Below are 13,006 nucleotides of genomic sequence, written 5' to 3'. Positions count from 1 at the left end.
TCAAGAGACAGAAGTCAGAAGTCATAGGTGGTAATTAAAATTTACTAGTGCCAATTCAAATAACATTTAATGTTGTGATCATTATAAATCACATTACATATATATATATATATATATATATATGTATGTTACTGTTACTATGAGTATTTTCATTCTGAGGACATCAGACTTTTCCTGAGCACATAGTTTCCTTTTATTATAAAAACACACATTATATACTAATTAGTTTCTAAATTTCTGCTTCTCTCTAATGCCAATGAGACAATCACAAGATAAATTTTTAGCAATTTATTCACAATACTCTAGTTCTTAAAACAATGTTTACATTTATTACTTGCATAATTTATAATATTTTGCAAAAGATATTCAAGACTAATATAATATCCTTCAATGCCGAAAGAGAGTAAGAGGTACACTTGATACTATCGCACAAGAGCTAGGAGAGCAAATATCACTGAATTCCCATAAATAATTTATTTCATTAAAATGTTCCCTTATATTACCATGATGGACCAATTTAATCAGTTCAGAGACAAGACAGTTTTGCTCAAAAAAAAAAAAACAAAAAACTTTTTCTTATCACTTTAGAGTATGGTCTTGAAGCTCTGAGCAATGACAAACAGGTTATTTTTCTCAGTGAGACACATGCCTTGTGACAGTTTTTGACAACGTCAGGATAAGTAGGTGTGCAGGAGCGACACTGAGGGATGATAGTGGGCTCAGTATATCCTTCTGAGCAATTACCTGATCCCAATTAAATTGTGCTGGCACTGAATATTCAAAACGACAGGATAGAAATTGACCTTCGTTGTCCATCTTTATCTGGAAGTGAAACCCCTGCCACTCTGTTACATAATTACCATCAAAGCAAAATTCGCATCAGTTGCTAAGCTTCATAAATGGTTCCATTTCTTAGTGAAGAAAATCAGACAAAATTATTGCTTTGTTTTGTTTACCACCATATTACAATATAACAAAGTAGTGAATGAATATTCATTTCCAAACTTAAATTACCTATGACTTTAATTATATATTTCTCTCTCTTTCTCTTTCTCTCTCCCTCTCTCCCTCTCTTCCTTTTGAGACTTATTTTTAAAAGAATCTTTGATTTGCAATGACATATTCTTCAAATATGCTTCTTGAACAGTAGTTTTCTTTTGTGCAGATAAATCATCTCAGCAGTTTGGCTTCTAAAGAATTCTTTAACTCAAATTCAAGGAGTAATTTTTCAAAAGAGGTACATTTCATGGAATGTTTTTGATAAGTTTTTCTCCCTTTTATAAAATACCAAACTATTTGTCCTAGAAGACAGCTACTGACAATAGAAAGAGACTTTCGTTTGCTTAAGGAGCAGGGTTAGCATTTATAATATCATGGGAGCCTGGTTTCTCTTTTGTATCTCTACTGCACACTGTCTCTCATTTCAACAAACGCTTAAATTCTAAGTAATTGTTTTGACCATTTGAAGAGTCCTTTTGTTCAAAGCTCTGAGAGATTTGGTCAATTTCAATTTGTTCTTCTAATTAATTATATATTTAGATTGCTCACGAATTTGCCATCAACAGAGTATTTTCTAATAAACAGAAGAAGAACAGAAACAAGGCTTCATGGAAGCAATGTCCTTTCTGCTCAAATATTACAGACAGGGGAATGCTACTCTATTCTCAAGAACGAATTCAGTGCCTGAAATACTTTCTAAGTGAAATTACTGGAGACATACAGTTGAGGACATTTGACTCTAATTTTTTTGAAATGATTACAATAAAAATAAATTCAGGTTGTTAGATATTGTGCTTGCTACGGAACTATATAAAACTAACAATCAGTGACAAAGATGTGGGAAAATGATGTGCATCAAGTGATATATACAAAATTGACAATCGGGGAAATAAGAACTAACTTTTGACTGTGCGTGGGTGGGATTGGGTGGGTGGACTGAGGAAATGCCAGGCAATGTTCAAAGTGTTTCACATACATTAGTGATTTAATACTCACACTAAAGATTCCATTTGGCACTATTAGTATGCCTTATTAGTGTGTCTATTTCACAAATGAGAAGCAATTGCAGCACAAATGGGTTAAGTTATTTACCCAGTGTCACGCAGCTAACAAGTGACCACCATGGCTTTCAAACTGAGCTGCTTGGTTCTACAGCTGGGTTTGTGATCACTATACAATAGTTCTGATAATTACTTTTTTTTAGATTCAATAAAAATACAGCCAGATCAAGGCTGATCTTACACACAGTAGCTTTTCTATAATATGTTGTGTGATTGAAGAAATGCTGGCGAGAGGCTTTTCTCCCAAATTGTTTTCTTTACCTTTTGTATAAAGTTCTACAATTAAAGGTTTCTTTGGTGGGGGAGTGTCATATACTGTATAATAAAAACAGCCCCTGATATTGTATAATAGGTACTGGATTTCTGTTTGGAAAGATGGAGAAGTTTTAGAGATTGATGGTGGTGATGGTTACACAGTGTGTGAAGGTATTTAATGTCACTGAACCGTACACTTCAAATAGTTAAAAAGGTAAACTTTATGTTATGTATATTTTACCGTAAAGAAACAGTCTCTGAAATCTGATTTCAGATTCAAAGTTTTTACTTCTAGATCCTTAGCAATGTACATAAAACAGCTTGTTTCAGTGTTTTCTTGTGCAAAGAGGGGAGAATAAAAGAACCTACATCAGGGTGGTTGTGAAGCTTAAATAAGAAATCCGTGTACTATCAGAATGCCTGAGGTGATAGGCTTACAAATGTTATTCTTATACTCATTCTTAAAAGCAATGCTTAGAACTGTATCTGGCACATAATAGGTACTCAATAAAAAAATTGTTGAATGACTGAATAATTCATTATATATTATTTTTATGCATTAGTTTGCCTTAGTATCATCATAACACCTTGGTATATGAAATCCTATTTTTTTAAGACAAGTGTAGCAGGAATAGCAGAATACTGAATAGGGCAGGGAACTTAGTGTGCCAGTTTGCCTAATTCTCACTTACCTAGGACTGTCCAGGTGCCCAGTATTACTCAAAACCTAAACATGTAAGTAGCTAAATCAGTGTTTCAGCAAAATCACCTGGTGAGCTTGTTTAAAAATGTAGATTCCAGGACATACCCACAGGTATTCTGATTTGCTAGACCTGTGATGGGGCCCAAAAGTCTGCATCTTTTAAGAGTCACAAGTAAGTTTAATGGAGTTCACTGGCAGACTATTAAAAAATAAGTTAAACTTTTTTATTTTGAAATAACTGTAGAATTGCATGCAGTTGTAGGAGATAATACAGAGAGAGTCTATTCCACGTACCCTTTACCCAACTGTTTCTGGTGGTAACCTCTTGCAAAACCATACTACGATATCACAACCAGGATATTGCCATCGACAGAGTCCATCAATGTTAGGCTGTATTTTGAAAACTGATCTAATAATCACTAATGAAGTGGTTCTCAGCCATGGATGCATATTAGCATCACCTTGAGAGCTTTATAAGAAATTGTCCACACCCCAGATCTGGACCAATCAAATCAGAGGCACTGACTGGGAAGCCTATCCACTCCCCATCTCGCAATGATTGTGCAGATGGATTAAGAGCTCCTGCTATATTGTGACACTTGGTTCTTCCTTGCTAGTTTCAGAGGAGAGGCCAGGTTTGTAAGCTGAAACTCACCCCATGTACTAAGGGTGAAGACAACCAAGTAAATCTTCATCTTAGGAATTTATGCTTTGCCCCATTTTCAAGATTTAAGAAGTGCCCCTAACTAGAAGTCTAGAAACAGAGTCATTTAAGTTGTTACGGTGGTAAATAACTGGCCATTACCCCAAGGGAAATGATAGATTTCTCATCAAACACTATATAAAGACCATTGTCTCAATATAAAGGGCCTAGCAATAATTTTGGCATAGCCTCTTTTGTAATTATCTATCAATTATTCTACTGCTGGGTAGAAAATAACCCTTTTTGAAAATATTTAAATGTGATCATCAAATTCCTCAATCATTTTATATTTTAGGAAAGTAAGCTTTTATTCATTGTGCCACATACATTTCAAGCTGTGTGCATAATATAGTACCTAGCATTTGCAATCAAGACAATCAAGGCCTACAGTTAATAAAATATTATTTCTGCCATAACTTTTAGTAACAATACTGTTTTCCAAGTAGAAACTACTACAAGTGCTTTTCTTTTGGTATTTTGCAATATATCTACCATACATTACATACTGCTTAAATATGGTGGCAGTGTTGGTCTGATTAGATAATCCCAGTGATCTCCAAGAAAAAGAACTATGGTACAGATGAAGGTAGCTCTGTAGGCCATTTGAGTATTTGTACTATCAATAATAACCATTTTGAAAACGCAGTGTTGTCATTAACTGCAAAGGCCAACCTCAGATCTGGGAAATGTCATAATTATTTTTTCAAGCTACATGTCAAATGTTAAAATCCCAACAGCTTAAAAGACCTTACAACAACCACGTGTATAACCATTAAATTACAGGATCAATTAAAATGATAATGACAACAATTACACCTTTAATGTCTGAGGGTAATATGAATGAAGCTAGGTGGTTTTCTAAAATGCCACATCTTCAAAATAAGTTATGACTCATTGAATCCTAATTAATTAACTCTTCATGACATTACTGTCCAATGTAATTATATTTCTTTATTCTCCTTTAGTTTATCTCTGGTCTCTAGGGTTTAGTTGTTAAAATAACTCAAAGATGGACACTTTGTTCTTATTAACCCCAGAATACATTTCCATGGTGCAGGTAATTCTCAGGCTGTTTAACCTCTGCATTAGCCCAAGAGGAAACATGGGTGGTTTGCACTCTCAATAACAACCAACAGTAACTACTTCAGAACAATGTGAAACACGGTGGGTTTTTTTTGTTTGTTTTGTTTTTTACATTAGGAATAATGGCAAATACTTGACATTTGTGAAATGAATGAGAGAAAATTTGTATTATTTTATTTATTTTTTTTTTTGAAAAGAGTTTTGCTCTTGTTGCACAGGCTGGAGTGCAATGGCGTGATCTCGGCTCACTGCAACCTCTGCCTCCAGGGCTCAAGCAATTCTCCTGCCTCAGCCTCCCAAGTAGCTCGGATTATAGGCACATACCACCATACTCGGATAATTTTTGTAATTTTTTAGTAGAGATGGGGGTTTCACCATGTTGGTCAGGCTGGTCTCAAACTCCTGACCTCAGGTGATCCACCTGCCTCGGCTTCCCAAAGTGCTGGGATTACAGGCGTGAGCCACTGCGTCTGGCCTGTATTTCCATTTTCAGTTTTCTTTCTTCTTTCTTCCTCCTTTCATTCCCTCTCCTTTCTTTCCCCTCTTCTATTTTCTTTCCCCGTCTTGCCATATTTTGTAATGTAATTCTCATATGTTCATCAAAATCTCTTAAATTGGAAGACAGGAAAGTCTCTGGCCAGTATCAACCTTAAACAAGTTTAATTAATTTGGAAAGTTTCTTATGAACACAAGTATTTCTGCCAGAAGAAAGAATTAAACAATGGTAGATTAAAACTTCAGTGTTTCTTTGTGCCTTGGAGGGAATGTCTACTTGATGAATAGCTAGATATCTGTGAAAGAGATAGGCAAATAAAATAAATAATAATATAGGATCCATTATTGGGGTTACTGGTTCCACTGCTTTCTCCATTTGTTTTATTAATAAAAATGATTGAATTTTTTCACTCCCTTCTGCCATCTTCCATGGCTATACATATTAAGAAAAGAAAAAGTTCTTTTTGACCCTCTTCTTCCTCTGTCTATAAGATGCTAATTAAAAAAAATTAAAATTGGAAAGTTTCATCATTAAAGAAACATTTCTTTAGAAGCCCTGACCTTTCCTACATATATTGGTGTCAAACAGTTTGTCCATTTGATATGAGTTGTTAGTATTCAACAATTATGAATGTACATTCTTATTTTTTTTCTAATTGACTCTACATTTTAATAACTTTGATGTAGTTAGGAAAAAACTCTCCATTAGTTTTATTGCTATAATATTTTAAACAGCTGAAGGACAGGCTAGAAACTAATTGACTTTTTGTTTTGTTTGTAATTATTTATCTAAAACACGTATCACTTGAGTCACATACTGTAGTCAAATTGCTTTCTATTTCTCTTTAGATACATGCAGTCACAGCAGCCAATCAAATGTTGCTTAACCCTTGGATCACTTGCCTTCTTGATATGATTTGCATGATTGGAAATTGGATAGAAGAAATTTCATGGAGGAACAGAATAGAAAGAAATAGCTCCTATATTTCTTAGCACTTCCCATTAGTTTATGAACTGCTTGTCAAATATTTGGCTGGGATGTCAAAAACTAATAATTCTATTGGCATGGCCAGAGAGGTAAGAGTCAAAATGAACCTGAAGCTTCAATTTCAAGAGATTATAATTTTATGAGCTATGCAACTGCCTGTCTTTTCTCTTCTCTTTTGTATATACTTAAAAATACTGATTGATTTATTTTGGCTATCTGTTAGTTTTCTGGGCCCGCAGTAGCAAAGAACCACAAACTAAGTGGCTTAAAACAACAGACATGTATTGGCTCAGAGTTCTGGAGGTTAGGAGCCCAAATCAAGGTGTTGGCGGAACCATGATCCCTTTGAAACATGTGGGGGAATCCTTCCTTGCCTCTTCTTAGCTTCTGGTGCTCTCTCAGCAATCCTTGGCATTCCTTGGCTTGCAGCTGCAGCACGCAGTCATTGGCTTCATTACCCAATGGTGTTCTCTCCTATGTGTCTAGATGTCTCTTCTTATAAGGACACTAATCATATTGAATTAGGGCCCACCCTACACCAGCATAACCTCACCTTAACTAATTATGTCTCTAATGTCCTTATTTCCAAAGAAAGTAACATTCTGGGGTTAGGATTTCAACATATCTTTTTGGAAGAATATATCCAATCCATAACAGATTATAAAAGTGATATATGCGACCGGGCATGGTGGCTCATGCCTGTAATCCCGGCACTTTGGGAGGCCGAGATGGGTGGATCACCTGAGGTCGGGAGTTCGAGACCAGCCTGGCCAACATGGTGAAACCCCGTCTCTATTAAAACTACAAAAATAAGCTGGGCATGGTGGTGGGCGCCTGTAATCCCAGCTACTCGGGAGGCTGAGACAGGAGAATTGCTTGAACCTGGGAGGCAGAGGTTCCAGTGAGCCAAGATAGTACCACTGCACCCCAGTGTGGGAGACAAGAGTGAAACTCCGTCCCAAAAAAAAAAGAAAGGTGATATATGCTTATTTAGAATAATTCAAATAATACAATAATCTGCAAAATAAAAAAATAAAGTTATCCACCCTCACCTCTTCCCTAATTCCTGGAAATAATCATTATTAAAAATCTGTGTATACTTCCCAATTTTCCCATATACAAACATATAGATGAATTAAGTGTATATATCTATGTATATATTAAAGATAATTAACAACTTACATACATCTCTCCAAGTTTCATATTATGGACATCTTTCTATTTCAGTATACTAGGAGATAATAATGATTGACATTTACTGAGAGTCAAATACACACTAGGTCTTTATTAACTGCTTTCCATAAATAATTGTATTTAATCTTTATAACAGCCCTATGAGGTAGGTGCAATTTCAGACCCCATTTCACAGACCAGTAAAGAAAGGAACAGAGAGGTTAAAGTAACTTGTCCAAAACCATACAGTTAATAAGTGGTTGAAGTGGGATTTGATCCCATTGACTGATGATAAAGCCGGTGATCTTAACCACTATACTATATTATCCACATCGCATTTCATTTTATAGTTGTTTCTCATTTGAAAGAATTTAAAAATAATAGAGACATCCGAATCTGTCACTTTGTGATGTCACTCACAAAAGATTACCATGTGTACTCTAACTAAAGTAAATGATACATTCAGATGTTAAGCACATCATTAGCTGTCAATTAACCCTGGGGTAATTACCTGTTTCCAGATAATTTTATGTATTTAATATCTGTGGTTTTATTTACTTTAAACAATTATTATTCAACATTTAATGAGCACTTTCTTTGGACTGATCTTACCAGAGAGTAGAAAATAATACACTACATTTTTTGTTCTCAAAGTATTGATGGGAGACAAAACTATGTAAACAATAATTGAAAAATAATATTGGAGGTGTATTGGGAGTATGAAGAAAGGAGTAACCAACTTCATGGTGGGTTTGTTGGGAAATATTGAAAAACTGAGGTCTTGATAAGTCACATGAGTCTTCAATAATTTGAGCAGGTGTTGTCAGGTTGATGGGGGTAAAGGAAGGTGGGGTTGGTGGGTGTGGTCGATTGTGAAATGGCTCCTCATAATCCCAGCCTCCTAATAGTTGCATCTTTCTGTAATTCCAACTTGTTCAGAGTGGGCTAAACCTAGTGGCCTACACAATAGAAAATGTCAAAGATGATGGAATATCACTGTAGTGATTAGGTTATGTAAGATTGTGAACTTCATCTTGCTAAAAGACTCTCTTCACTGTTGGCTTTGATGAAGCAGCTGCCATACTTATGAGGCAGCTAGCTGCCTATAGAGAAGCCCTTGTAGTAAGGAACTGAAAAAGGCCTCTGGCCAACACCTAGTTAGGAATTAAGGCCTTGAGAAACTAAATTCTGCCAACAACCACTGACTGAATATAGAAGCAGATCCTTCCCCGGTTGAGCCCTCAGATGAGACTGTAGTCCTGACTGACACCTTTATTGCCATCTGTGAGACACTGTGAAGCAAAGGACCCAGCATGGCCATGCCCAGGTTTCTAACCTACAGAAATTGTGAAATAATAAATGTGTATTGTTTTAAGCCATTAAATTTGTGCTAATTTGTTACGTAACAATAGACAGCTGATGCAGTGTGTTTTATAAGCAGTGAGAATTGTGTAAAACACATGTGTCCATGCACATACACATCATGCTCATGCATATAGGTGTGAAACATCCTGCTATGCCTTGGTAGCATAGTATAGCTAAAACTTAGAGCACAAAGGTGACCAAGCTAAAGGAGGCTGGAAAGGAGGCTCAACATATGACCACAAAGGATACTTATGTCAAGTTAGTATATTTGGACTTTAGGCAGTCTTGTATTGTTAAAGGTTGTTGCGGCTAATCGTTTCTGTGTATTAAAAAAACACACTTGGGAAGCTGGATTATAGATGTGCAAGAATTCAGGCAGGGAGTCTTTTGGAATGGTGATAATGGATAGGTAATGGGAACATGAGTCAGGGTAGTGGGGAAAGAAGACCCAGAATAGAGTTTTGAGTAGCATTTCAATTCACTTATCAGATTTTAATGGATGGGACTGTGAGGGAGGATAACTCCCAGGAATTTTGCTACATGACTATAAGAATTTTGGAGCCATATATTATGAAAAGCCAGTTTTGAATGACAGATAATGAGATCAATTTATCCAGGATGAATCTGAGTTATCAGTGGGAGATTTCTCCTGGTGTGCTGATATGGGCCTGAAGGTCAAGAAAAAGATCTTGCCTAAAGAATATATGAAAAACAGTAAACACACTTGAAGGAGTAGAATTTTCCAGAATAGCACGTAAAATGAAAAGCAAAGATAATGCATGACAAATCACAGGATTCAAATATGTAATGGAGGAATAAAATACAGAGAAACAGCCAAAGAGACAGCAAAGGAATAGAGAAAAAGTTGAAGAACAGAGGGAAGTAGGTACAGCATCTCAAGAGGACAGTTGTCAACAGTGTTAAATGCTTTTGAGAAGCCATACATGATTAGCACTGCGTAGTGTTCACTAACTTCAGTGATAATTTAGCTACCTTGTTATACATTTCCTTAAAGTTGCACAATTATTTCAGCACTGTTGAAAATTCTAATGCCTTAGGATTGTGATAAGACTAATCATTCTAAATGATTTCTCCCCTCCCACCCCCAGGTCATAAATATTATTATTAAGGGTCAGTTCTGGTACCAATCATTGGACCTAGAATAAATAATGTCATTCCATGCTGGGAAGTGGCCTTATTCTTCTGATAGCTTGACAAGTTTTTAATCATCCTTACACCATGCAGAGCCAGAAATAATTATTTGATTTACATGAAGTCTATAAGTGATATTAGATAACAAATAATTCTCAGTGGGAGAGAAATATGGTAGGTCTTTTAGTAGCTAAATATTATAGGTTGTCACACAAAAGGTTGCCCTTTGTTGAAACAATACCACAAAAGTTAATTTTAGTAAATCAAATTCCAAACTGGTTATTTGAATAGAAAAGGAAGTCATTGAGATGGATTCAGGTCATTAAATGTTGGGTGAGTGTATGCCTACACCAGTTTTCCATGTCTCTGTAGGGTAGGCCATTTATTTTTAGATGACATGAACTCAAATACATGTTTATTAGGAATGATGACAAACAATGAAGCAAGTGCCTCTGAGAAACACCTACTAGAGTGAGTTTGTAACAGTACTGAAATTATTTTATGTATTTTTGACTGATATAATTAAATTAACTTTCATGAGTCCCACCATTTTACTTACCAGTCATTTAACTTACACAGAATGTTTTGGACATGTTAAGCCAATCTACCTGGAATTACCTGATTTCAGTTAACTTATCAATTTATTCTACTATGTCATAAAGCACACACTTTGATTTAGACTAGGTATCTCTCTCTTTACGGAGTCTCATTTTATAAACTCCAACCTTACAAGGAATAGATTAATGATGCTAAGGAAAAATATACTGGACACATTGATAGTTTTTATTATGTCTTTTAACTCATATGTTTGAGACCACAGGGTAAAGCTAACTGCTTGATTTTCAGTTCTTTTACTTACATAGGATAAAAGAATAAATGACTCACTTTTAGAGTGATTACTTTTATTAACTTTCCTCTGTACCATTTCTAAACCAATTGGAGGAAAAATTGCAATTAAGGTAGAATATCTGGGGATGCAAAATAAACTCTCAGATGTGAAAGGACCATATCACCAAGGTTACTCAGGAAAGCATTGATTCAATATTCAAATAATACATGAACGCTCATCTCCTTTCATTCAAGTATTCTCAAAGGAATTAGCACCATCGAAGGAGAATCTTACCTATTTAAGGAAGTGGATTTGATGACTTCCCTCAGTTAACTTTCTAATGTTTATCAAGTCTTTTTTTTTTTTTTGAGACAGAGTCTCGATTTGTCGCCCAGGCTGGAGTGCAGTGGTGCAATCTCGGCTCACTGCAACCTCCGCCTCCCGGGTTCAAGCGATTCTCCTGCCTCAGCCTCCTGAGTAGCTGGGACTACAGGCGCATGCCACAACGCCTGACTAATTTTTGTATTTTTAGTAGAGACAGGGTTTCACCATGTTGGCCAGGATGTTCTCGATCTCCTGACCTTGTGACCCACCTGCCTTGGCCTCCCGAAGTGCTGGGATTACAGGTGTGAGCCCCTGTGCCTGGGCTATCAAGTCTTAATCAGCAATATTTTTGATATATAAATCCAGCAGTGTTTATTTACAATAAAAGTACATTAAAAATTTTTACATCTGTGGGACCTAATATATATATGTGTGTGTGTGTATATATAGGTATATATATATATACCTATATATATAGGTATATATAGGTATATATATATATACCTATATATATATATAGTTACATATTATCATATATATGTGTGTGTGTGTATATATATATATATATATATACACACACACACACATATATATGATATATAGATATAGGTAGTTACATTTTTTCATGTTTTTTTGAGAGACAAGGTCTCACTCTGTTGTCCAGGCTGGAGTACAGCTGTGTGATCATAGCTCACTACAACCTGAAATTCCTGGGTTCAAGTGATCCACCTGCCTTAGCCTCCCAGGTAGATAGGACTACAGGTGTGAACCACCACACCCAGCTAATTAAAAAATAATTTGGTAGAGATGGGGTCTCACTATGTTACCCAGGCTGGTCTCAAACTCCTGGCCTCAAGTGATCTTCCCACCTCGGCCTCCCAAAACACTGGGATTATAGGTTTGGGCCACCACACCCAGCGTCCATTTTTCCATATTTTTGAAGTTACATGCCTAAAAGTAAAATCACTTGTTAGAAGGCTTAATTTTTATTTGAGAACATGTATTATATTTATGTTATTATAAAATATATGTTCTTCCTCAGGTATTATGGTAGATTGTCTTTTAAATGGATAAGAACAGATACTATACTTGATCTTAGCCAAAAGGCCAAGAAGCCATTAAATTGTCTTTTAAAGGATGACTACCATATTCAGTAGTAAATTTATACATATAGTTTTTCAAGTTGTTTTTGCAAGAACATCAGAAATTCAGTAATGATAAGCAGTTATTTATTTTGGTTAGTACATGATAATTTATTTAATGGCCATCTCCACTGTAGACTGAAAATTTTAGAAGGAATTATACCTAATTTATTTACAGCTGTATCAATATTTTGTGGCCACATAGGTTTTTAGTCCATATTTGTTGAAATATTAGCTAGAATCTAGTTTTAGATGATGACTTGCTCTGATATAATCCACATATTCATGTTATATTTCATATGTGTATATATATGTATATATGTGTGTGTATATGTATATTAATTTCAGAACAAAGCAAGCATTTGACTTTTAATATAAAAATAAGCAGAGACTAGAGTTGAGGGGATCAACTACTTTAACTCTTCATGTATAGCTTTTAGCAAACACTGGATTTCTGCTGATTCAAAGTTATTGTTTGAGAACCAATTCTCAATTTATGGATGATGCTTAGTGACCTACTCTGGATCAGCTTTTCTCATCCTTTTTTTCAATGAGATACCTGAGATAAATGGCAGGCACATATGTTTCGTTCCATGGCTATAATTACATCAGCTAGACTGTGGCTCTAATTCTATCACTCTTCCTCATGAAAAATAGCATTTATCAGATTGTAAATATCTTAGGGTGATGTAATTATAGAATGTATCTAAGTAGATTCTAATTGGTTAAAAACT

The 13,006-nt window shown here is 35.4% G+C and overlaps 1 protein-coding gene and 1 pseudogene across 1 annotated transcript in view; both read right to left on the bottom strand.

The window, feature by feature from the left end:
- The window catches only part of IL1RAPL1 (interleukin 1 receptor accessory protein like 1), a 1,375,176-nt gene that overhangs the window by 197,069 nt on the left and 1,165,101 nt on the right, over positions 1 to 13,006 (bottom strand). The window lies entirely within an intron of this gene.
- Positions 12,140 to 12,249, bottom strand: LOC115932590 (uncharacterized; annotated as a pseudogene).

Source organism: Gorilla gorilla, chromosome X (assembly GCF_029281585.2).
Source record: "Gorilla gorilla gorilla isolate KB3781 chromosome X, NHGRI_mGorGor1-v2.1_pri, whole genome shotgun sequence".
Lineage (NCBI taxonomy): Eukaryota > Metazoa > Chordata > Mammalia > Primates > Hominidae > Gorilla > Gorilla gorilla.
The sequence above is the reverse complement of the archived record's forward strand: the minus strand, read 5'-3'. Positions and strand labels throughout refer to the sequence as shown.